Here is a 24,160-nt window from a genome sequence, read left to right as displayed (position 1 = left end):
AAGGCTTCTTTATCTCTACCACGACACTCTCGGATTCGGTGGGCATGGGGCGTCTGGCGCTCTTACAAGAAATTGCTCAAGAGCTTCACGTGGCCGGTCATGAGAAACGACGTCAGCCATTACATCCGCACATGCCACCTCTGCCATGTGAACAATGTTAAATTCAAGTTATCGACAGACATTATGACAAACACCGAATATTCGAGCGTCTCGTTCGAAGTAATTCATTTGGACTTTGTGGAACTCAAGACGAAGGGGTAAGCAGTCAAGCGAACGCCAGCTTGCTTGCTCTCGATGGATGAGTGCACAAGGACAATTGCTGCTAAAGGTGGCAAAGAAGACGCAAACAGCGTGATAGATCTCCTGAAGGCTGAATGCTTTAAACACACAAAGACGATCATCTGCGACAACGGGCCGGCTTTCCGGATGCCAGTATATCAAAGTGGGCACAGGAGCACCGCATAATGATCAAGTACTCTTCTCCATACCACGCGGCAACAAACGGCCTAGCGGGACATGCCTTACGAGATGCGAAACAGTATCTGAAGATGTATCCAGGCTTTGCCGGTGGCTGGAAGTGCTGTCTCGAGGCCACTGTGAAACATGAAAACAGATCGTACACCACTGCGTTAGGCTGGAGCCTTCATTTTGCCACTTCGGGTACAGCGCCCATACTTCCTGCAGATCGTGAGCTAGGTCTCCTAGAGAACTTTTAACTCGCTTAAGTATGGAAAACTGTCAAAGAGCAGGGGGTCTGCGAAGGCCGCATGAAGAGAAATTTTGAAAAAAAGGCACAGTGGCGAGATACGGGACAAACAACCTGGAGACTGTCTTTTTAAGGAAAATATTTACGGACCATTGCAAGTGATTAAGACTGCAACCCAGCATGGAATATTGAACAATGTTTGGTACACCGGAGCATCAAGTCAAACGAAATGCGCCTCTATTGGAAACATATTGAAGTATAACCCCAGGAGGTGTAATCCAAAGAAGTCCGGAAGAGTGAAGCGGTCTGCGCTGGATGCATGAAAGAAGATGAAGTGGGCTAGGAGAGACGCTAGGAAGAAAAAGTTACAATGAAATGGCGGACGACACCAGTCTAACTGAGATTGTCTTTTCTACTGCCGTTCGAAATAGGAACGCTACATATGTCGTTTTCGTTCTAGTCACTTTACACTTTATTGGTTCCATTACATGGCACTTATGGTAAACAACTTTGTTGAGACAGTCTAGCTCTTGCACCATATTATTTTAGCTCCTCTTTCGCCCAGTTTCTCATCATAATTTCTGGGATCCTTTCTGGGCTTGTACAAGCCAATTTTTGCGAAGCAGTTAACTCGCACGTGTCTCTCCTTAAGCTGACTTGCATTTTTTGGTTGCCTGGCTGTTTTGGTGGTCATCTTTTGTCCAGTAAGCTGGCACTGTTAACTGCTGCGCCTCCTTTTTGACAAAAAGAAGTTCCTGGTTCAATTATCGCTGTTATCTCTGCTGCGAAAAAAAAAACAGCACCAAGATTGAGGGGGGGGGGGGTAGTTGCGATAAGTTTTATGCGCAGAAACACATAATAATTAAAAATGATGTGGTGACACGTTAAGTCATGCCAATGCAGTATGCACCAACAATGCATATTTGGTGGCAGTGAAGAATTATGCGAGAGGATCACAGGATGCATAGGAAGTTTCGGAGACAGATAGGCACTAAAAACACGGGAAGAAAAAAATACGAAAAGATCGGGCGTTCTGCAGTCGCACAATTGACTTCGGAAAAAAACGAAGGTGACTGTGTTATGATCGTAGAAGAGAATTTGCTAACGGAACTTAACTTAATTGCGCTGAATGATCGTCCAACAGAGCACGTGTGACAAAGTAGTGGAAATCTAGCAAATGCCGTGCCGCTAGGACGGGTAGGGTTAGCCAAAGCTGGCCCAGTGTGGGCAAAACGTGTGGCGCTGGTGGAAAACCGGTCAGGTGGAAACCGTAGGTTCAATGGTCGCCGACTTACTAATGTAGAGTTCACTCGTTAGGTATGATGATCACTACGAAGTTACTTGATTAGCATTTACCCTTCTAAGGGCTCCAGTTACATTGCAGTACCTCATGGGGAGTGTTTAGAGACGGTGGAAGTCAACCATGGCTGCGATGCATATGCACGGCGTTATTATGCACCCCCTAACACTTACTCAGAGCTTAACACCACTAAAGGTCCTCCTGTATGCGCTGTTACCAGGGCATCTGCGCCTGGAGTGTTCGAAGTATTTGTTCGGCCACGATGGCAAATATGAATTTGGTCACCAAAATCGCCTCACATCTTGGCACTAAATCTCATTAGAACTTCTTTGGGATTGATCATATTTTCATTGATTTGACCCCAAGTTTCCAAGAAAAGTCACGCTTCACAACCGGCTTTGCCCTACCTTGACCTCAAAGATGAACTGACCGGACAGAATGACTTTGTCAGGCAGTGCTTGGCAGCCCAATAACAAACATATGCAATGCAACTTAAAGAGCGCAGACTGGCCGAGAAGCAGGCCTGCAGCAGTGTTCCAGAACAAGTGGGTGGTGAAGAGGCTGCTGCAGCACCAGTGGTGCTCTGCCCAGCTGGATATGAGAAGGGCAGCTACCATGTGTATAGCGAGCGTCCACGCAGAAGCCGCACCTGCCCATCTTCTATAGATTCAGAAGGGGATGCTAGCCATAGTCCCAATCAAGGAAAATTGCCTGTGGAAGTAAATAACGCAGCGGACCCTTGCAGAAAGAGTAGTCTTCGGCAGCAGAAGCCATCTCCTCCTAGTCTTGCCAAGAAAGGTCACACAAAGCCAGCAGGAGCAGGGGAGCACAAGCAAAGTTGCCAGCTGGACACGACAAAGAGCGTCATCTCTTGCAAGCGTGTAAATATGCGATGTGAACAATTACCTGAAAAAGCTGCTGCATCTCATTTGAACTCTTCATCTACTCAAGTGCATTGTAATGTGCTGTCAAGTGAACTAGCACTTCAATCACCTAGCTTGAAGGATCGCCAGACAGACACAAAAGATACCCAAAGCTCAAGCTATTTGTTAGAAGCACAATTTGGAGATGGCCTTTATGAAACAGTAAACAAATTACATATAGCTGAGACAGATAGAAGGAAAAAAGTAACGGAGACGGATAGTGAGAAGGAATGCCTTAGCTCAGTGCACTGTGACACAATACCAGGATGTGCAACATCTGAAAGGAGTGCACCCGCTTTGGAGGAACAACAAGATTGGAATGACGAATGCTTAAATAGGGATTCTTATACGGGAAATTATAAAACAAGCACCCGAAAATTGTTCAGCTGGGAGCTGTTAAATATTATGCTCCGAAAAAGAAGTGAGGAAGCCGAAGTTAGAAGCGAGCGTGGAGCCTAGCGTGCACGTGCATTTGTTAGTTGTTTTGAAGGGAAAAGCTTCACAACGCTAGTGAACACCGCACTTCGCGTTAGTCGGCGTAAGTCGGAAATGGCTCCGTAAGCGTGTTCAGAGTCGGCGCAGGTGGCCGCCGCCGTTCCGTCGCCTGACCTTTCGCCGCTGCCGCGCGTGACGTCACGCGTGGCGCAGGTGGCCACTGCCGCGCGCTATGCGTCATCGTTTGACGTTCGCCGCAAGCGCGTGTTTATCGTGGAGGCCGACTATATAACCACTTGCCAGAGAATAGGCGTGCGCATTCAACATGGAAGGAGAAGAGAGTGATACACCCGATACAGAGAGCTGTTTTTATCGCTGTACAGAAATCATAAGACAATGTGCCCAACAATTATGAATAAAGAAGTTTATAAATCCTTCATAACTTATGGTACATATTATTGATAAGCAATTTGCATAACTACACATGGTACATGTATAGCATAACGATAAGCTAACCAAAGCATATCCATCAGTTAAACCGTAAGCGTAACCATAGGCTAAATCATACAGCATAACCATAAGCTAAACCGTAAGCATAACCATAGGCTAAATCATAAAGCATAACCATAAGCTAAGCCTTAACCATAACCGAACCTTTTCGCTTCGAGATATACAGGCTTAACCTCAGCTAAGCCCCAGCCAATTTTTTAGAAGCGTCGAATAAAGAAGACGTTCTCTACTTCGGCTCCGCTTCCTGGTTTTTAACATCCCTGCTTACAAACTTTATACCACAGTGTCCAATTCCATCTGTCAGCCCCTTTCTTGATTTTGGATAAAATAATGAGGCACACGAAACATGGAGAGTGCGGGGGCACTCTGGCGTGTTGGACCACCTACAGTTCTATAATGTGCATCTAAATTTGCAGGTGTTTTCGCATTTCACCCCCACATCGCGGCCACAGTGGCCCGGATTCAATTCGGATCATAGAAGTCCAACACCAGAGGTACTAAGCAACCACAGCGGGTAAAGAAGAATTATGGCTGTCTGTCAAACGAAGCAGAGTGTTTAGAACTCGTAGGCATTCAATACTAGGACGAAAGGTTCTAATTCCCCCCTTTAGGTGGGTGTGTAGGCAAAATGGTGTGGGATGCATTTGGGAAAAGAAATGGGATGGCATCGTGTCATTCGAAGTCATTATACAATTTTTAAAGTTCAATAATTGTGCAGCTTGATAATTTGGTTCTTTTAGCTCCTTTGGTGATTTTCGTTCTTTGCTTGTAATATTGGTCACATGGCTGCAACACCTAGTGTAGCTACGGAAACGATTGCTGAATCATAACTGATGTTTGCGGTACTTTGAAGGTTATTACCATTTCTGAATGCGAACTGATCTTAATATACACTTTTGGAAAAAAATTGATATGTGTTTATTTGTACTTGATCCCCGTTTTTTTCGGCCTTTGTAGAAAGTACCTTTGGCATACTAAACCTAGGTTTCCAACAGCTTGCAGTACTTTCAATGTTATTACCATGTGTGAAGCCTAGCTCATTTTCAATTCCGCAATTTTGGAATAAATTTTGGTGTATGTGTATTTGTATTTGCCCCCTGTCAGTTCAAGTATTCTACATAGTACATACAGCATGTTAAGATAGTTTATCCACCATTGGGGGTAATATGAGTTTTGCTACCATTTAGAATGAATTAGGAAGTTCGCCGACATTTCTTTATATTGGGGCCTTCTACCGGCACTCGTCTGACCACCACAGCGGTCTGTGTTGATGAAAAAAAAACCACAGTTATTTTCGGTTAACAATTGAAGTCTGGAATTCATTACCGGGAAACACTCGTTCACTACCACTGAAAGATTTCACGCAAGCTTGTTTATAAATGCTGTTTGTTTGTTATTGATCACACTCCTGCAATAGCTTCATTGACGCTGCTGTATGTATAAATAAAATAAATAAATAAATATTTAAACATATTATGCTGTAGTTTCTCCTTTCTTTGATAGGTAACAGAAAAAGAAAAACTTAAACTGGAGCATCCAATGTGGATAAGGTGTTTGACGTCACAAAAATGTCAATGCTGCGTAATGGTATATAGACGCTACGCGCATTGTGTGGTTGTTGTGTCGATATCGCGCATGCTTTATACATCGCTTGCGTTGAAGGAACGCACTGATCACATTGACATAATAGGCCTTGGCCTAGCCAAATGACAGTACGACTGCTTCACATTATAATGTACGTGTACATGCGATGGCTTCCATTGCCCTCTGAAAAGTGAGCCACCGCTGAAATGTCACTGCAAGTCAAATTTAAAGTATGGTGCATGTACCGAAAAATGTGAAACGTAAATGCTCACGTCGAAGAACCTTTCGGAAACATTATCATTTCACCTTCACAGTATGGCCATCGGTAAATTTCCTTCGTGGTTTCATTGAAGTGCACTTACCGAATGTCTGACGTACAAGCAAGCCCCACTAGGCAAACGTCCACACTCCAAACTCTTCTAAAATAACGGCACACACGTTCGTTGACCTTTTCCTCTTCGCGGCACAGATGTGCGAGAAAAGCCAACCCAGCGAAAGAAGCAGACAAGTGACATCAATAGCGCATATCCTGGGGACCATAATGACGTGGCGCGGCGTAGATCAACCCATGCTCGTATTTGATTGTCTCGCTTAAACAATCGTCTCGCGCTTGCAAACCACATCCACATCCGTGCCAATATGATAACGTTTATTTTGGAATCCTTTCTGAGCAAGTTGCAACCACTTTTCCGTGTCGCGTATGGTTTGTAGGCTTCACTGTGGTGCAACCAATAAAACTGTCGCTTTTACTTTGGTACAATGTAATCACGTGGACAAATATGTGCCCCAGATTGCAGTGATGGTCTGACATACTAAGTGGTTCTGAGAAGACGAAGAAATTTTTCAACAGTGACTACGGCAGACAGCTCGATTCTTTTCCTCGAGCTGGCCTAATCTAAGAGGCTGACATCACTTGCACGAGAAATCTGAGATGCACAATTCTCATTCTAAAAAAATGCAATGGTTACGTTATTAACGGCGGCGATGCGGCCATCTAACCGCCTCCACTTACGACGCCGGTGTACGCAGCCGCTGCCGCCGGGAGTGGGAAACAAACACACTTCCCGCTCAGATCAAACCCAGGCCCATTGCGTGGTAGCCAGGTACTCTACCAGTGAGCCACGCCAGCACTATATATTTTTAGATACGGTATTCAGTGTAATCAATAAAATTATATTCGCCGCTTCAAGTACCAGATATTTGAATAATTTGTGCTAATATCTTGATCTATATTTTCCGTTCTTCTTACCTTCGTTGCTAATCGTATATTCTACATTTTTACACATGTTATAACATCAGGCCTCCCTGACAGTTCTTATTGTACGACCTTCTGGTATACTACATTGCCCTTGTAATTTGATCAATTTTTAAGAATAGTAAACTGTAGTGATTGATTCATTGGTTGATTGATTGATTGACTGAGTGGTTGGTTGATTGATTGATTGATGTGCCGGAACTATTCACAATTATTTTAGCACAAGTGGTCATAAGCGACCACATAAGCGACCACAGGTCGCTTATGACCCGTGGTGCATACCAGTGCATACAAAGAAAATGTCACACAAACCAACATCTTCCATCACAGAAAAAAACTTGAAACGAGAACTTAAACACCTAATCAAAACTTGATACCAATGCGGCTTCCGTGCTTATTGATCATAAATGTTCTTTGAGTGTGGAATCATTGGAGCGAAATGCGATCTTGATGAAATTCTTCTTTAGGCATTTCGGTATTGCATACATATTTTTTTCATAGATTACGCAGGCCTAGCAGTAAAACGATATCGTGTGCTGTGTCACCACACGGAACAACAACATATAGGACACTGTTAGTATTTACACCAAAACAGTATCGCTTAATTTTATGAAGGATATTCCAGAATAAGATAGCATCTTTACAATCAATAAAACAGTGATTTATATCTTCAGGCACGTCACAAAATTGATAGGTTATTGACGAAACGAAAAAAAAATACCTTTACAAATATTTATTATTGATATTCTCATAGCCGTTTTACCGTTCAATGTACACGACATTATCATGAAATGACGCAGTAGGAAATTGCGCTAAATGCCAGTTCCCCCTTCTACAAGAATATTTTTCGCTTATTACACACTATTGTAACATCACATTCGGTGTGTGGCGATAGAATAATGTGAACGCTGTGTAATGTTCTATAGACGACATGCACGTTGCGTGGTCATATGTTGATATATCGCTCATGCTTTCAACATTGCTTGAGTTAAAGCAAGGCACGCATAGCATTGACATATTAGTCCTTGGCATAGCCATATCATACTGCAAGTGGTTCATATTATAGTGTACGTGTACAGTACATGCGAACGCTTCAGTTGAACTCTGCACAGCGAGTCACACTGATGAAATGCCGATGCAGGTCAAATTCAAAGTAGCGGTGCATGTACCGGAAAACGCGAAACGTAACGGTTGACGTGGAACGCCCTTTTAGGAATAGGATCATTTAACCTTCACAATATGGCCGTCGGTAACTATCATTTGCGGTTTCATTGATCTACCCTTGTGGAATTTCTGACGTATAAGCAGGCGCTTCTAGGCAACTCTTCTAAAGTGGCAGAACACCTGTTCCTAGACCTTTTCCCTCACAGCGGGACAGATGTATGGGCAAAGCCAACCCAGCGAAAGAGGCAAACAAGCGACATGAAGGGGGTATATCGTGGAGTGTAATGAGGTAGCGCTGTAAAGATCGACCCACGATCGTATATGATTGCCTTGCTTACAGGTTCGGCGAGGACTTACAAACTACATCCTCATCCGGGCAAATGTTCTAACTTTTAATGTCGAATTGTTTCTGAGCGAGTTGCAACTACTTTTCCGTATTGGGATTCATTTGTAGCCTTTATTGTCGTGCAAGTCCTAAAATTGTAGCCTTTTCTTTGGTGCAATCTAAAACTTCGGACCTATATGTACCCCTGGTCCCAGTGATGTTTCGATGTACAAGGCATTTCTGCGAAGAATAAAGAATTTGTTAACATTGACTACGGCAGACAATGCTATAGTCATTGAGGCGGTCTACCCTGTGTGATTTGCGCCTCTCACTTGTACGCGGCTCGCTCACGCTCGCACAAGACAGAACCATGGCAGGCAGTCTTGCCCTCAGGATTGCATGAAGGAACCTCACGCGTATTTTCGGTCACGTAGTGCTTGAAACGTTATGCACGCCTCATATACATGCGCGTCAACCTTAAGCTTACAGTTAAGCGTGAGAGTAAGCGTGGATTTTTTTAGAGTCGACTCATTGAAGCCGTCTACTCTAAGAGGAGGATATTACATGCACGAGAAATCGGAAATCCATAATTTTCGTTGTCACAAAATTTCAATGATTAAGTTTTTAACATCGGGAAGGCCACCGCGTAACCGCTGCTGCATCCGCCATTGGTGTCTGTTAGCAGCTATCACCGCGAATGAGAGAAAAGTAAAGCAAGTTCCATGAAGTGAAAGCCATCAAAAGTGCGAAGCTGGTGGTCGTTTTTTCGTGTTTGAACTCATCTTTAGCGCAATTTGCAAGAAAGTCGTTTGTCTCATTGCTATCGTCTCGCTAGATTCGAGCTTCGGTTCCGGATTGAGCCCACCCTTCAGTAGCGTCGCATTGTGATCAAACCAGTCTATCACACACCTCGCAGCTGTGGCCACACTCACGGTGGAGGAATTCTCTCTTTCAGCTCCCATCGGTAGCCTATGTGGGAGGAATCTCTCGGCGTCGACCGCTCGACTAGGCCTGCTACTTTAGAAGTTGAAGGTTAGCTTGCCTCTGCTGGCGCTGCGCTTAAGCCTTGCCTTGAAGGATTGGGGGGGGGGGGGGGGGGGTGCCTTGCTTGCACCGGCGCTTGGCTGGTGCGTCCCGTTCTCGATCCTTGTCGGTAGCGCCTTCTCTCCGCTGGCGCTTTGCTTGAGCTTCTCGCTCTCGAAGCTCGGGATTAGGGCGACGTCGGGGATGCGGCTCGCGGCGAGCGGACCACATGGTACGAAAGGGCTCCCGCTCTGCCCCCTGCGTGACACTGAAAAGCGGCGGGCAGAGCTTCGACTTAGAACAGTTCCGCTGTTAAAAAACACACTTCCCGCTGGGATCAAGCCCGGGCCTGCTGCGTGGGACTCAGTTACTCTACTACTGAGCCACGGCAGCACTTCATTTTGTTTAGACATTGTTTTCATTGTAATGAATGAAATGATGTATGTACCGCAACAATTTACAAAATATATGAGCACCAGGTAGTCATAAGCGGCCACAAGTATACGGACAGGACATACAAAGAAAACGTCACACAAAGCAACATCTTCCATCACAACAGAAAACTTGAAAGCTGAAGCTAAACATCTAACCAAAAGTTGATACCAATGTCGCTGAGATTATCATTGATCGTAAGATGTTCTTTCAGTGCGGAATCATTGCAGCGAAATGTGATCTTGAGGAAATTTTTCTTTCTGCATTTCGGTCTTGCATACATGTTTTCTATAGGTTATGCAGGCCCAACAATAAAAAGATATCGTATGCTACATTATCACAAGGAAAAAGAACATATGATATACTGTTAGAATTTACACCAAAAGAGTTTTGCACAATGTTGTGAAGGACAGTCCAGAATAAGATAACATTTTTACACTCAATAAAACAGTGTTGATAGTTTGAGGCGCTTCGCAAAAGCGGTCCTCAATTGACAAAACGAACAAATATCTTTACAAAGATTTATTATTGATGTTACCTTTAACAGCCGAACTCCGTCGAGTGAGGCTACCTTAGCACGACTCTTTGAGAAACTTTGAGACATTCTTTGGGATATCATCGGCCTGTTGAGATTAGAAGAGCTGGTGAGGCTTATACATTAGTGAATAGTGGTCATGTCCTCTGCCATACAAGTCTCCTAGATAAAAAGCAATACGGAGTGCAATTCCTAATTCATAGGTCGTAGCGGGCAACATTCATGAATTCTACAGCCTTAATGAGAGTGTATCAGCAGTCGTAATCAAACTTTATAACAGGTATACATTAAAGGCAGTACAAGCCTACGCTCCTACATGAAATCACTATGATGAGGAAGTAGATCACTTTTATGATGTTGAATTAGTGATGAGAGAAGTGCAAACTCAGTATACTGTAGTTATGGGGGACTTCAATTCAAAAGTGGGGAAAAGCAGGCTGGTGAACAAGCAATTGGCAACTACGGCGTACATTCTAGGAATGCTAGAGGTGAGGTGCTATATCCTGCCATGATGTCAGAAGGGCCTTGCAAGACATGAAACGGGGAAGAGCGGCAGGAGAAGGTGTAATGCCAGTCAATTTAATCAAAGATCAAGGAGACCTAATGCTTAGAAAACTGGCTACTCTATATAGGAAGTGTCTATCGACTAGAAGGGTCCCATAAAATAGGAAAAATGCAAACAATGTACTAGTGCACAAAAAGGGAGATTTTTAAATAATCGAAAAGTATACAGCCATTAGCTTACACCCAGTGTCATATAAAATATTCACCAAGATAATCCCCAGAAGAATGAGGGCAACACCGGACTTCAGTCTACCAAGGGAACAGGCAGGTTTCAGGAAGCGATACTCTACAATGGAACACATCCATATTATCAATAAGGTATAGATATGGCTTTGACAGATTACGAAGAGGCATTTGATTCAGTGGAGATACGAGCAGTCATAGAGGCATTAAGTAATTAAGGAATACAAACCGCTTATAGAAATATCTTGAAAAGTTTCTACAGAGATTTCACACCTACCTTAATTCTCCAAAAGAAGAGTAGCAATATACCTAAAAAAGGGGTCGGTCAAGGAAACACAATCTCTCCAATGCTAGTCACTGCGCGCCTGGAAGAAATATCAAGCTATTAAACTTGGAAGGCTTAGGAGTAAGGTTCGACGGCGAATACTTCAGTAACCTTCGGTTTGCCGATCACATTGTTCAATTCAGCAACAATGCAGAGGAGTTGCAACAAATTATTGAGGACATTAACAGAGAGAGCGTTAGAGTCGGGTTGAATATTGTTATGCACAAGACAAAGATACAGATGAATAACCGGGCAAAGGGACAAGGGTCCAGGATCACCACTCAGCCTTCAGAGTACGTGAAGGAGTACGTTCGCCTAGGTCAATTAATCACAAGGAACCCTAATCGTGAAAAGTAAATTGAAAAAAGTGAAAAATGGTGGTACTAGTTGGAATCGGTCAGCGCAGGAAAGGTGTATTTGGAGATCGCAGGGAGAGGCCTTCCTCCTGCACTGGGCATAAAATAGGCTGATGATGACGATGATTATTATTGATGTTCCTATCGCCGTTTATAGATCATTATACATGAGGTTATCATGACATGACGTGCTTGCAAGACTGCGCTGAATGCCCGTTCCCGCTTCTACAAAAAAAGTTTTTCACAAATAAGAAACTGTTGTAACATCACATACGCTCTGTGCTGTTACAATAATATGAATATTATGTATTGGTATATAGATATCATGCACGTTGAGTAGTTGCTGTGTTGATATCGCGCATGCTTTTGACATCGCTTGCATAGAAGGAAGGCACGGCTAGCATTAACATAATAGTCCTTAGCTGAACTACACTTGCGGAAATTTTCACGTATAAACAAGCTCGACTAAGCAAACGTCCGCACTCTAAACTCGTCTAAAACAAGGACACTGTTGTTCTTTGGCCTCTTGCTCGCTGTGGCACAGATGTATGAGTGAAGCCAACCCAGCAAAAGGGGCACACAAGCGACATCAATAGGGTATTGATGTCGCTGGGGACTGTAATGAGGTGACGCTATAAGGATCAACCCACGACCGTATTTGACTGTCTTGCTTACAGGTTCGGCGAAGGCTTACAAACTACGTCGTCCTTCTTGCAAACGCTCTAACTTTTATTGTTGAATCCTTTCTCAACGAGTTGCAAAGGGTTTTTCCGTATCGGGCCTAAGTGTAGCCTTTACTGTGGGCAGATCTCGATGCCAGTGCACTGAATAATTTGGACCAATAGGTTCTCAAACAGCGGGGGTGTTCCGAAATACCATATGTTTTCCTGAAACACCTCGAATGATATACAAAACGATGATCAATTTCGAAATCAGCCCTGTCTAATGAATCAATCTTCATTACACACGTTAGTTGAGAGAAAGCGATAACCGCAATGAGTTCAGCTACCTTACGAACTTCACGCCTTAACACAAATCAAGCGTAGTTTGTCTTTAGGTTAGAGCCGTCGCTTCAATGGGTGCTGCCATGTTTGCTGAGTCAAAAATTTGGGGCTCCTGTTGGGGCTCTCGCTAAAGCAGCGAAATGCTGCGCCTGAGGCAGAACTCAAAAGCACTTTCCGTCTGGCACATGCGTAGTGGAACCGAGGCTGTTTCTCTTCGGGGCCGTCATTCTGAAACCCTTTTAGTTGTTTCGCAGGGGGTGAACATCGTGTCACCATACTGATTTTATGCTAAGCGCCTTATCGTCGGGAACTACCGTGACATGAGATTTGGCAAATTTTAATGCGCTGGCATTGTTCGAGTATTTCACGAACGTTCCGAAATCTATCTATCTATCTATCTATCTATCTATCTATCTATCTATCTATCTATCTATCTATCTATCTATCTATCTATCTATCTATCTATCTATCTATCTATCTATCTATCTATCTATCTATCTATCTATCTATCTATCTATTGTTACGGGGATGTTGAGGATATAAGACTGTATTTACAAGGTATATACAAGCAGAGTCAATGAGGTTAAAAATGGCCGACTAGTAACAACACACCGTAGCCAGCACCTCGCGATGTTCTTCCTCTCTCTCTTCTTTCATCCTTCCGTAACAGGACTCCCGTGTGGTGAAACGCCGTCTCGGTGCATGGTAGGCGAAGAACTGCGAGCGAAGTATGCCTTTATCCGCGAGACGTGCACGACTTCAACAGACGGGGGACTTGAGGATGGATGAAATTGTAACGGCGCTATCTCGTAATTGACGTCGTTAACTTGGCGTAGGACTTCATAAGGCTCTGTATAGCGAGAGAGAAGCTTCTGGGAGAGGCAGACCCGAGGACATAATGACCAAATCAGCACCCAAACACTTGGAGCGAACTGAACCTCGTGGTCACACCTGTCGCAACGCCCTTTTTGCATATGCTGCGAGGCTAATAAGCGAGATCGGGCGACTTGACGCGTCATGTGGGCGCGATCGAAGACTTCACGAGCGTACTCAGTGGCAACGCGGGGCACAAAAGGTAGGATGGCGTCAAAGGGAAAACTGGAGTCGTGACCATACGAAAGATAAAAGGGTGAATATCCTGCGGTGTCACGTCGAGACAAGTTATACGTGAATGTCACGTAGGCCAGCGTGGCGTCCCAGTAGCGGTGATTGTTGGAAACGTACATCGACAGCATCTCTCTGAGTGTTCGGTTGAGACGTTCGGTAACACCGTTCGTTTGTGGGTGGTAGGCGGTGGACAGCTTTTGCTCAGTGGCACAAGAGCGGAGGAGGTCGTCTACAACTCGAGACAAGAACGAGCGGCCGCGGTCGGTAACTGTCGAGGTGCACCGTACTGGAGAATGACGTTGTGAAGGAGAAAACCGGTGACGTCAGTTGCGCAACTAGTCGGCAACGCCTTTGTTATCGCTTAGCGTGTCGCGTAATCAATAGCGACAGTGATGCGCTTATTCCCTCTAGTCGTCTTCGCAAAAGGGGCAAGCAGGTCAAGCCCTACGCGAACGAACGGTTCAGAGGGAAGTTCAATTGGATGGAGTCAGCCGACAGGTGGCAGGGGAGGTTCTTTTTCGGCGCTGACACAATTCGCAAGTGGCGACATAACGACGCACAGAGCGGTAGAGACGCGGCCAGAAGAACTGGTGTCGTACACGGCCGTATGTACGCAAAACTACAAGGTGTCCCGCCGTCGGTGCATTGGGAAGTTATTCGATAACGACGGATCGCAGATGATGAGGAAGGACAAGGAGCAAATCATGGACTTCAGGGCTGATATTGCTGCGGTAGAGGATGCCGTCATGCAACACGACCATGCGGCACGTGCCGTCGGTGCGGCCAGATTGCACTCCGGTGATGATGGACTCTAAGGATGCGTCGCGTTGTTGTTCAGCGCGTATGTCGGACATGTCAGTCAAAGCCATCAGGCTGGTCACCGGATCATGCGCAACAGGATCGGGAGGATCCACAGGGTGACGCGAGAGGCAGTCAGCGGCCTTGTGCAGATGTCCAGACCTATAGCTGGCAACAAATGAAAATTCCTGCAGCCGCCAAGCCCAGCGACCAAGCCGTCCTGTGGGGTTGCCGAGCGAAGAAAGCCAGGAGAAGGCGTGGTGGTTTGTGAACTTCGAAAACGTGTGGCCGTACAAATATGGCCGGCACTTGGGGACAGCCTCCCCCTCAGTGATAATGCATCAATCACCGAACACTCCTGATCGGTGATGCAGCAATTTCTCTCAGCAGGTGACAGCATGCGGCTGCCGTAAGTTATCACGCACTCGGTACCATTCTGCTGTTGTGCGAGAACAGCGCCGATTCCGTGGGCGCTTGCGTCAGTGTGGATTTCGATCGGTGCAGATCAATCAAAGTAGCCAAGTAGGGGAGGGGTGGTCAGAAACTCAATGAGAGCAGCAAACGTGTGAGCCTGCTCCGGACCCCATAAGAACGGCGTGTTCTTCATTAGAATATCTGTCAAAGGCCGAACAACGTCGGCGAAGTTTTTGACGAAACAGTGAAAGTAAGAACACAGGCCGACGAAGCAGCGCACGTCAGAAGCCGAACGTGGCACAGGGAAAATGAATTCGGCGCGAACTTTTTCTGGATATGGTTGGACACCGGATGCGTCAACGAGGTGTCCCAACACGATAATCTGACAGCGTCCGAATCAACACCTGGTGGAGTTCAGTTGGAGGCCGGCTTTTCGGAAAACCGCAAGAATCTATCTATCTATCTATCTATCTATCTATCTATCTATCTATCTATCTATCTATCTATCTATCTATCTATCTATCTATCTATCTATCTATCTATCTATCTATCTATCTATCTATCTATCTATCTATCTATCTATCTATCTATCTATCTATCTATCTATCTATCTATCTATCTATCTATCTATCTATCTATCTAGCCATGTTGAATCCTACATGCTCCTACCGTGGTCGACTTGGAAGCCATGGGATTGTTATTTGCTCGCAGTGATTCGTGTTTCCCTCAAAAAACTGTCAAGCTGCACCATCGAAGTACAAGAAGAGAAAGTAGAATGGCGTGCGATGATCTCGTCGCTGCTCGTTTGTCTTGGCTAACCACGCACTCTCCAGCATTAACCATCAAACGCTATCTTAATTGCCCCTACCATACGTTACAGCATTTACAGTAATTGACGTAGGCTATAATTATATGGCTGCCTTGCACTATGCCCTTGGGAGCACCTTGAACAATAAGCAAAAACTGAGAAGAGAGGACAGCATTACCAATAAGGCGATGTAAATTCTACGGGAAACTGTTCAACTAATAATAGCATGGGGGCAGCTGTACCAGAGCCACAAAATACGAATACTTTGGTAAGCAAAATGTAACGCTCTGGAAAATGCAAAATGCCGAGCGCGATGTCCTCATAGAGTAAATTTTAACTCCAATTTTATTTTCATTTTAAGTCATATATCATCAAGTTATTATACATTATGTGTTTAACATGCGAATCTGTAGGTAACTTAAACCGCACTTTCATCTCAATGTTCACATGTGCGGCCTAGAAGTGTAATCCAAGCTGGGTCAAGTAGCTTTAGACGTGGACGACGATAGTCGCCCTTTTCTAAATTGGTGAAAGAAAGAAGAAATGCTAGTCTAAGATAAAAATATGGGGTTCTACGTGCCAAAGCTGCGATATAATAATGAGGCACACGGTAGAGGGCGGGGAGACTCTGGAAATTTGGACCACGTAGACTTCTTTCACGTGCACCTAAATGTATGTACGCGGGTGTTTTCGCATTTCACCCCCGTCAAAACGCGGCCGGCTTGGCTGGGATTCGATTCGGAGCTTAGCAGTCCATCACCATAAGCACTCAGCAATAACGGAGACTAAAGAAGAAATATGGCTGTCTGTCACACGAAGCTGACTGTTTTGAACTCGTAGGCTTTGTATACTGAGAAGCAAGGTGCTGATTGAATTCCTTAAGTGTGCGTGTTGGCAAAAGGGTGGGGAATGCACATGCGGAAGAAAATGGGACATCATGATCTCATTGGGAGTCATTATACAGTTTTTAAATTGGAAATTTTGTGCAGCTTTATAATTATGTTCTTTTAGCTCCTTTGGTGATTTCGGCTGTCATGTATAGATATTGGTCATTCGGCTGTAACACCTAGTATAGCTGCGGACACGATTTCTGAATCGTAACTCATGCTTAATGTTGCACTTTTGCAGTAACTTTCAGAATATGTTGATTTGTGTTTTCTCCCTGTGATTATTGATATTGTAAAACATACTTACGGCATGCACAACTTAGGCTTTCTACAACTTGTGGCATTTCCAATATTATTGGCATTTCTGAATCCAAGCTCATTTATTTACACTTCTGGAAACATATTTGGTAAGTGTTTATTTCTGCTTGGTCCCTGTCCTATATTTTTTGGCAAGGGGGAGGTCTTGTAGAAAGTGCCATTGGTATGATAAGCATAGGTTTCCCACCACTTTCAGTGCTTTCAATATTATTACAATTCCGATGCCTAGCTCCTTTTAATAGCTCACTTTTTTAATAAATTTTCGTACATCTTTATTTGTATTTGCTTCTGGTCATTTCATGTATTGTAGAGAGTACGTAAGCATGTTAATGTATGTTTCCTACCATAGATGGTACCATGCATTTTATTGCCATTTAAAATGAGTTTGAAAGCCCGTTGGCAGTTCTTTATACTTGGACTTCCACCGCATATACCATGCTATAATTTGTCGTTTCTTTATTAGGTAGCAGACAAGGAACTTAAACTGAAGAGTCCAGGGATGATATGTTGTGTGACGTTGCAATAATGTGAATCCTGCGTATTGTTCTAAAGACTTTATGCACGTTGTGGGGTTATTATGTGGATATATCGCGTATGCTTTCGACATCGCTTGTGTAAAAGGAAGGACCGGATAGCACTGAGATATTAGTGCTTGGCCTAGCCAAATGACAGTGCAGCTGCTACATATTATAGTGTACGTGTACATGCGATAGCTTCCATTGAACCCTGAACAGCGAGTCACACTGCTGAAATACCGATCCAGGTCAAACTCAAAGTTGGGGTGTACGCACAGGAAGACGCGAAACCTAACCGTTGACGTCGAACGCCCTTCTAGTAGCAGGATCATTTGACATTCACAATATGGCCGTCGGCAACTACCCCATGCGGTTTCCTTGATGTGCCCTTGTGGAATTTCTGACGTATAAGCAAGCACCTCTAGGCAAACGCCCCCAGTCTAAACTCTTCTATAGGAGCGGAGCACTTGTTTCTAGACCTTTTTTCCTCACCGCGGAGCAGATGAATGAGTGACGCCAACCCAGCGAAAGCTATATCGTGGGGACTGTAATGAGGTGGCCCTATAAAGCTCAACCCGCGATCGTATTTGATTGCCTTGCTTACAGGTTCAGCGAGGGCTTGCGAACTACAGCCTAGGATGTAGAAGTGATAAGCTGGATAAAGTGCGGTAATTATAGCTTAGTGACAGCTAGGATTCACCTAAATTAGCAGAGAGAAAGAGTAAAATTCGTTAAAGAAAGAACCGGTCAACCTAGAGGCAGTAAGGGTAAAAGCAGACAAATTCAGGCTGGTGTTGGAAACCGGTAAGCAGCCTTAGAACAGAGAGATGCTGCCGTAGAGGTAATGAATCAAACCGTAACTAGGCTGGCTTTAGAGGCATTCCGCGCAAAACACACTTGGGCACCAAGGGGGTGAGGTGTCACTGCAGATCTTGAACATACGGAAAATTATGGGAAACAAGAACTTTATGTGGTCCAGCCCCGACATTGAAATGTTAAATGTTGAAGACGCACACAATGTTTTTACAGAGAAGCTGTATAGGCTTCCGTGAATTTTTGTTCTTTGTGAAAGAAACTATCATCATCAATGTTTCACATCGCCGATAGCATTTCTACTGCCGGAAGCAAGCAAAACATGCTATGGCTCTTAGCCCCGCAAGGCACAGGCTACAAACACTAAGCAAAGTGAAGCGAACCTAACCTGGACTTGCAATCAAGATTAACCAAGGCTAAGCATGCTATGCCAAAGCTTTCTCCACGTATATCCTGGCATAGCTGAGCTAAGCCGCTGCCAGTTTTCAGCATAATAGAGGACAGTCTTGAAAACCATTCAAAAGAGAACTGTTTTGAGCAGCTTGCCTTGATACATTGAATGCAGCCGACCTGCGTTGTTTTTAGGAAATATTTCCCCATGTCCCGAAGCTACGATTTAAATAGTACCTTTCTGCATCAATACGTCCTTTCACAACGTCTACGAACAAGCAACGGACGATTGACACATGCTTCTTCTGCATTTGCTATTTGACAAGAAAAGTTTTTTGCGCTATTTGTTCTTATCACCTCGTCAGTGTACCATTTGTGCCTAGATGCGATATAACAAACAAAGTGCACTAAAAATGTTAAGAAACACTTCCAATACGCTCGCGAGGAATTTCGTATTTATGCATTTTTCGCAATGTTGCATATCTGAATGAAGCTCTAGTGGTCTTACGTGTTGCATTGTGAAACAAAACAACATATGAAAAAAGTCTATGGCCATTTTCTATATAATGTGTCGGATACTTATCGTCGCATTAGCAAAAGGAAAGGTATGCAGAAAATAACTAAGTAAAGCATGGTGTTTGGACTAGCAAGTACACCCGTGGGCCATAATAAAAAAAAGACGTCTTTGTTACAGGTATGGGGAAAATGTGGATCTGCTGCTCCTGATAATAATTTCTGCCGAAATGACACATAGCCCAAATCACTTGTGATTTAACGCAACTTTGTGATGAATTCTCCTGAAGGTACTAAATTTTGCTCGATTTGCACTGTATTGTTAAACGATATAAAAGATGAAGTTCATGTTTCTTCAAATGCTTCAAAAGCCACACCCGATGCCGGTGCTAAAATTCAGATGACGAATGAGTGCAAAAATACTTGTTACTGTGCCTTGGGAGAGCGGTAAGAAAGCCTAGATGGTCAAAATTTACCCGAACATCCGAACCCTTTCCTTACAGTGGTCTTCACAGGCTGATGTGAAGCACAGGGATCCTAGACACCATAATTTAATTTTAATATTAGTCATGGTCAATTGAATGTACAAAAAAAGCGCATATAAGTACATAATTCGTTGAGTGGTAGCATCCCGGTGTCTGATGCCTGTAACTAGAATGTATCTGCTGCCTCCCTTTGCTGCTCTCTACTTTATAAGCGCTAACTTTGTCGTGCTTATGTGCATCAGCACAGAATAAAATTCGGACTTTAAAGGTAAGCATACTTTTTTTTAAAATGAAGTTCAGTTTTTCTTAGACCCAATGAAAAGGGCGTTGAAACGCCGTAATTTTAGCGGTTTGAATTTTTGTACAGTCCCCGAGTGGAAACGTCTACGCGTTGCTTCGGCAGTCGTCTAAACAAGCTAGGAGCTCACTTATAGTCATACGTTTCAGTCGATAGATTACGCTCAAACATAAGTTTTTTTATTTTTATTTTGTGTTATTTTCCGCACACAGCGCAGATGACACCCAGATACGTGCGATAACTAATCATTGCGTGTCGTTCATTCGCACGTGTTCAATAATTACGGGTCCTCAAGTTGTATCGGCGCCTGATTGCTACGACTCGCCTCATTACACGCAACACGCGTTTACAGTCTCAAACGCGAGATGAATTGTCATTAGCGTAGCTTGCACGCACGCAAATATGGCTGGTTTCTCTATAAAAGCGTCTGTTTCCATCGCACAATTAATCCATCACCGAGCACCACGCGGTTTCTGGTCACAAGCAAAAAAAAAGCGAGGCGATGCCAGATTTTACTTCACTCAGTTTACCATACACCGATGCTCTGCGACATGCTATGCTGTTAATCTGGCTCGCCAGAGAATTGTGGAGGTTAGCATAAAAAAAAAACAGAATGCACACGTTCATGTGGCGCCCAGCTACGCCAATCACTGCGCGACTAAACCACGAGAAAACAGGCTGCAGTGTTTAGCCAATCAGGACGACTGCATACGCGCCGCTTACGTCTCACTGTAACTTCATCGGCGCAGTATGACGTGCGCCGAGAGAGGTCGTACGTCCGACGTACCTTTACAAGTTCCTATCATAGTTCCTTTGTTGTAAACACAATTGACTGCGGGGTTCCCTTCTTCATACAGGGCTGTGCACGGCCTCAACTTTTTCCATGCATGCCACCGGTCTCGTATTTTTTTTAATGTTATGAATCATATTCACTGGCGTCAATGATAGCCGTGAAGTTCAATTTCTAGAAGGGCAAGAAGCTGCGTAATTAGCAAAAAAAACGGAAATATCAGAAAAACCAAAATTATTAATTATAAAGCAACATAAGTTGTAGCCTGATATTTAGCAAGCAAGGCTCCTCCTAGCTTCTTGCCCCAGTTTTATCGAGACGCATATAAAGCAGTCTGCTTTGAATCTTGTATTCGCAGAGGTACGTTTGACGAAGCTGTGAACGACAGGACCAGAAGAGGTCAGGTGAGTTCAGGCCTTGATAGCTGAGAACATTAACTCGTTTAGCTTTAACAGCGCTCTCACAAGTGCCTTGAGCCCTATTGTAGTGCTCCTCTGATAGCATATGCTGTATATTTTGCCACCTACATGCAGTGCAAGCTTCAAGACCAAAACGAAAAGCAGACGGGAATGAAGTTCGGTAAGTGCGGGTAGATGCACGCAGTTTTACCACATTCGTAACAAATATTGCAATCTTATCTGTGCATCCTGACTGGAAAGCCCTCCAGCAGGACGGTGAAATTGATATCCACCACTATGCGTGAAGGAGACGTGCTCAGTGGTAAATTTTCCGCAGAAAGACCATGCACAAAAATGTCCCCGGCAATTTGTCACTGAACGAAACTATATATATATATATATATATATATATATATATATATATATACATATATATATATATATATATATATATACACACCTAAATGCAAAGCAAATAACTGTAGGTCCGGTGCATAGGTAGTTAAATAAACGAGGGGGCAAACTTAGGCAATTAGTATCTTTAGTGGTTTAACATTTCGGCCGTGGCGCGGCCTTCATCAGAATCAATAAAGATAAAAGTGCGCAGCCGCTTTTATGGGTACGCGCACGTGGGTATAGTCAGCAGTACGTGCGCGTGTACACTTGCAAATAATGAAAAGAAGTACAGCAGCAAGTATAACTTAATTCGCTAAATGATATGTATGAAATGTCATTATGGTGTCAGGATGATTGTACATGAAGTTGGAGAATGATATTAATTACGACATGGCAAATATAGGGACAAATGAATGAATGAATAAAACCTTTATTTTAAGGAAGGGGAAGGCTGTAGGCCGCTGTTGGGGATTAGGAGGGAAAGCAATGTGGGTTCCCGGAATGTTGGCTGAAGCACACCTTCATCTCAGTCTTTAATCTTCCGCTTTATGCAGACTCAGGTGCATGTTCAGTTCCGCCGCTCTCGCATGGGCTGGTCGACCCCTTCTACATTACTCATAACAAGCCACTTTGCCATATGTCGCAATGGCTTTCTATGTTTCAGGGTTAGTTTGTATTCTAATTCCTAGTGTTGTAATGTATCCGCGTATTAAATGTTAAATGTTGGATCTCTCCTGAAAACGCTGCACAGCTCCAAATGAGATGTTGCAGGTCTGCATTGCATGACGTCTGGCAATGTGTGCATAGGGAATATGTGTTCGCAATCGTAGCTTGTCTGGTGTTACGTTTCGCCTACGACGCGCGGTATAGCCGGCGCGGATGCAACGGACGCCGGGGCTTCGTTCAAAGCGGCGGACATTTTGGCCCGTTCGGAGCTCCCGCAAAGCCTCCCCGCCAAGCGCGTCCAGGCGTGTTTCAGTGCCACGTGTCTTCGTGTGTGCGTGTGTGTGTGTGTGCCCACGCTTGTCAAAGCGCGGCAGCCGGGGAGAGGAGCTCCCCGAGTGTGAAGCGAGGAGGTCTGACCACGGCGCCGGCTTGGCGGATGCGTCACTACACTCGTCTCAACATGTCTCTCAGACTGTCCGTGCCCAGTCACGTGCGCCTCTATCGAGGCGTTCCCTCTTGCCCTCAACTCCGAGAGCAGCTGCCCCCGGACGCCGAGAGAGAGGCTCCGATTTCTTCTGTTGAGTTACGTGCTCTCCCGTCTCTCCACTTCGGTCGACCTGACCGCCCGCTCTTTTGCGATGCTAGAATAAACAAGTTGTTCTGTTACCAGTCGACTCATGCTTTGCCGGGACCTTCGGATGCTTCCAGTGCCCCAGGCCGCCAGGCCAACGCTACCCTTGGGGCTTGCGACCCATTTGCAACAACGAGCGTCAGCGCTGAGAATCCAACAGCTGGTTGCCAGCGGTGAGATCGCGACAACGGAGGCCAGCAGCGAAGATATGCAGTTGACTGTATGCTGAGCAGCACAACGACCATCCGGGAGCAGTGCAACGAGCCCTGTGTGATGACTGGTTGCCTGCAGCGGAACGACTACGCTGAATTCTTGGCTGCGAGGTTTGGTGAGTGCGGGACTTTCTTCTTCTGAAATTTGCCAGGCTTTTGTTAGTGTCAGAAACAGAGCTGGTAATTGTGGTTGTCGTTGCTGGCGGGTTAGTTTGCGGCAACACAATAGTAGGCAGTAGAGAAAGCAGCATTCAGAGCAGCCATGGATTTGAAGTCGTTGCGCAAACCGAAATTGCTGGAGCTTGCAAGAGAGTTGGGTCTGGATGTCTCAGACAAACTCAGAAAACCAGAACTGCTGAGGGCTATTCTTGAGTTAGAAGCTGAGGATGACGAGCTGTCGGAATGCCTTGAGACCATTGAGGAGAGGAAGACTCAAAAAGAGCAAAAAGAGAAACAGGAGCGCGAACTTAAAGAGCAAAAAGAGAAACAGGAGCGCGAACTTAAAGAGCAGAAAGATGAGCGCGAACGAAAAGAACAAAAAGAAAAAGAAGAGCGCGACCGTCAACACGCTTTGGAAATGAAGCGTCTCGAGGTAGAGATGGAACGCGCTCGTAATGGAAGTCAGGCACACGGTGCAGGAGAACGAGTATTGTTCAATATGACTGACCTGATGCGGCCGTTTAAGCTTGGAGAGGACATTGGTTTGTTCCTGGTTAACTTTGAGCGAACGTGCGAGAAGCAGGGGTTCTCTCGGGAAACGTGGCCACAGCGCTTGCTCACTTTGTTACCCGGCGAGGCGGCCGACGTAGTCGCTCGCTTGAAGAGAGAGGAGGCAGAGGATTTCGACCAATTGAAATCGAGTCTGCTAAAAAAGTACAGGCTGTCCGCGGAGGCGTTCCGTCGGAAGTTTCGGGAAAATGAGAAAGGCAAAAGTGAGTCATATACAGAGTTTGCCTACAGGCTTATGTCAAACATGCAGGAGTGGCTCAAAGAAGAGAAAGCGTTTGGTGACCACGAGAAAGTTCTGCAGTGTTTCGGGCTAGAACAGTTTTATAGTCGGTTACCTGAGAACGTGCGGTACTGGGTCTTGGATAGGC

Source organism: Dermacentor andersoni, chromosome 11 (genome assembly GCF_023375885.2).
Source record: "Dermacentor andersoni chromosome 11, qqDerAnde1_hic_scaffold, whole genome shotgun sequence".
NCBI classification, from domain to species: Eukaryota; Metazoa; Arthropoda; class Arachnida; order Ixodida; family Ixodidae; genus Dermacentor; species Dermacentor andersoni.
The sequence above is the reverse complement of the archived record's forward strand: the minus strand, read 5'-3'. Positions refer to the sequence as shown.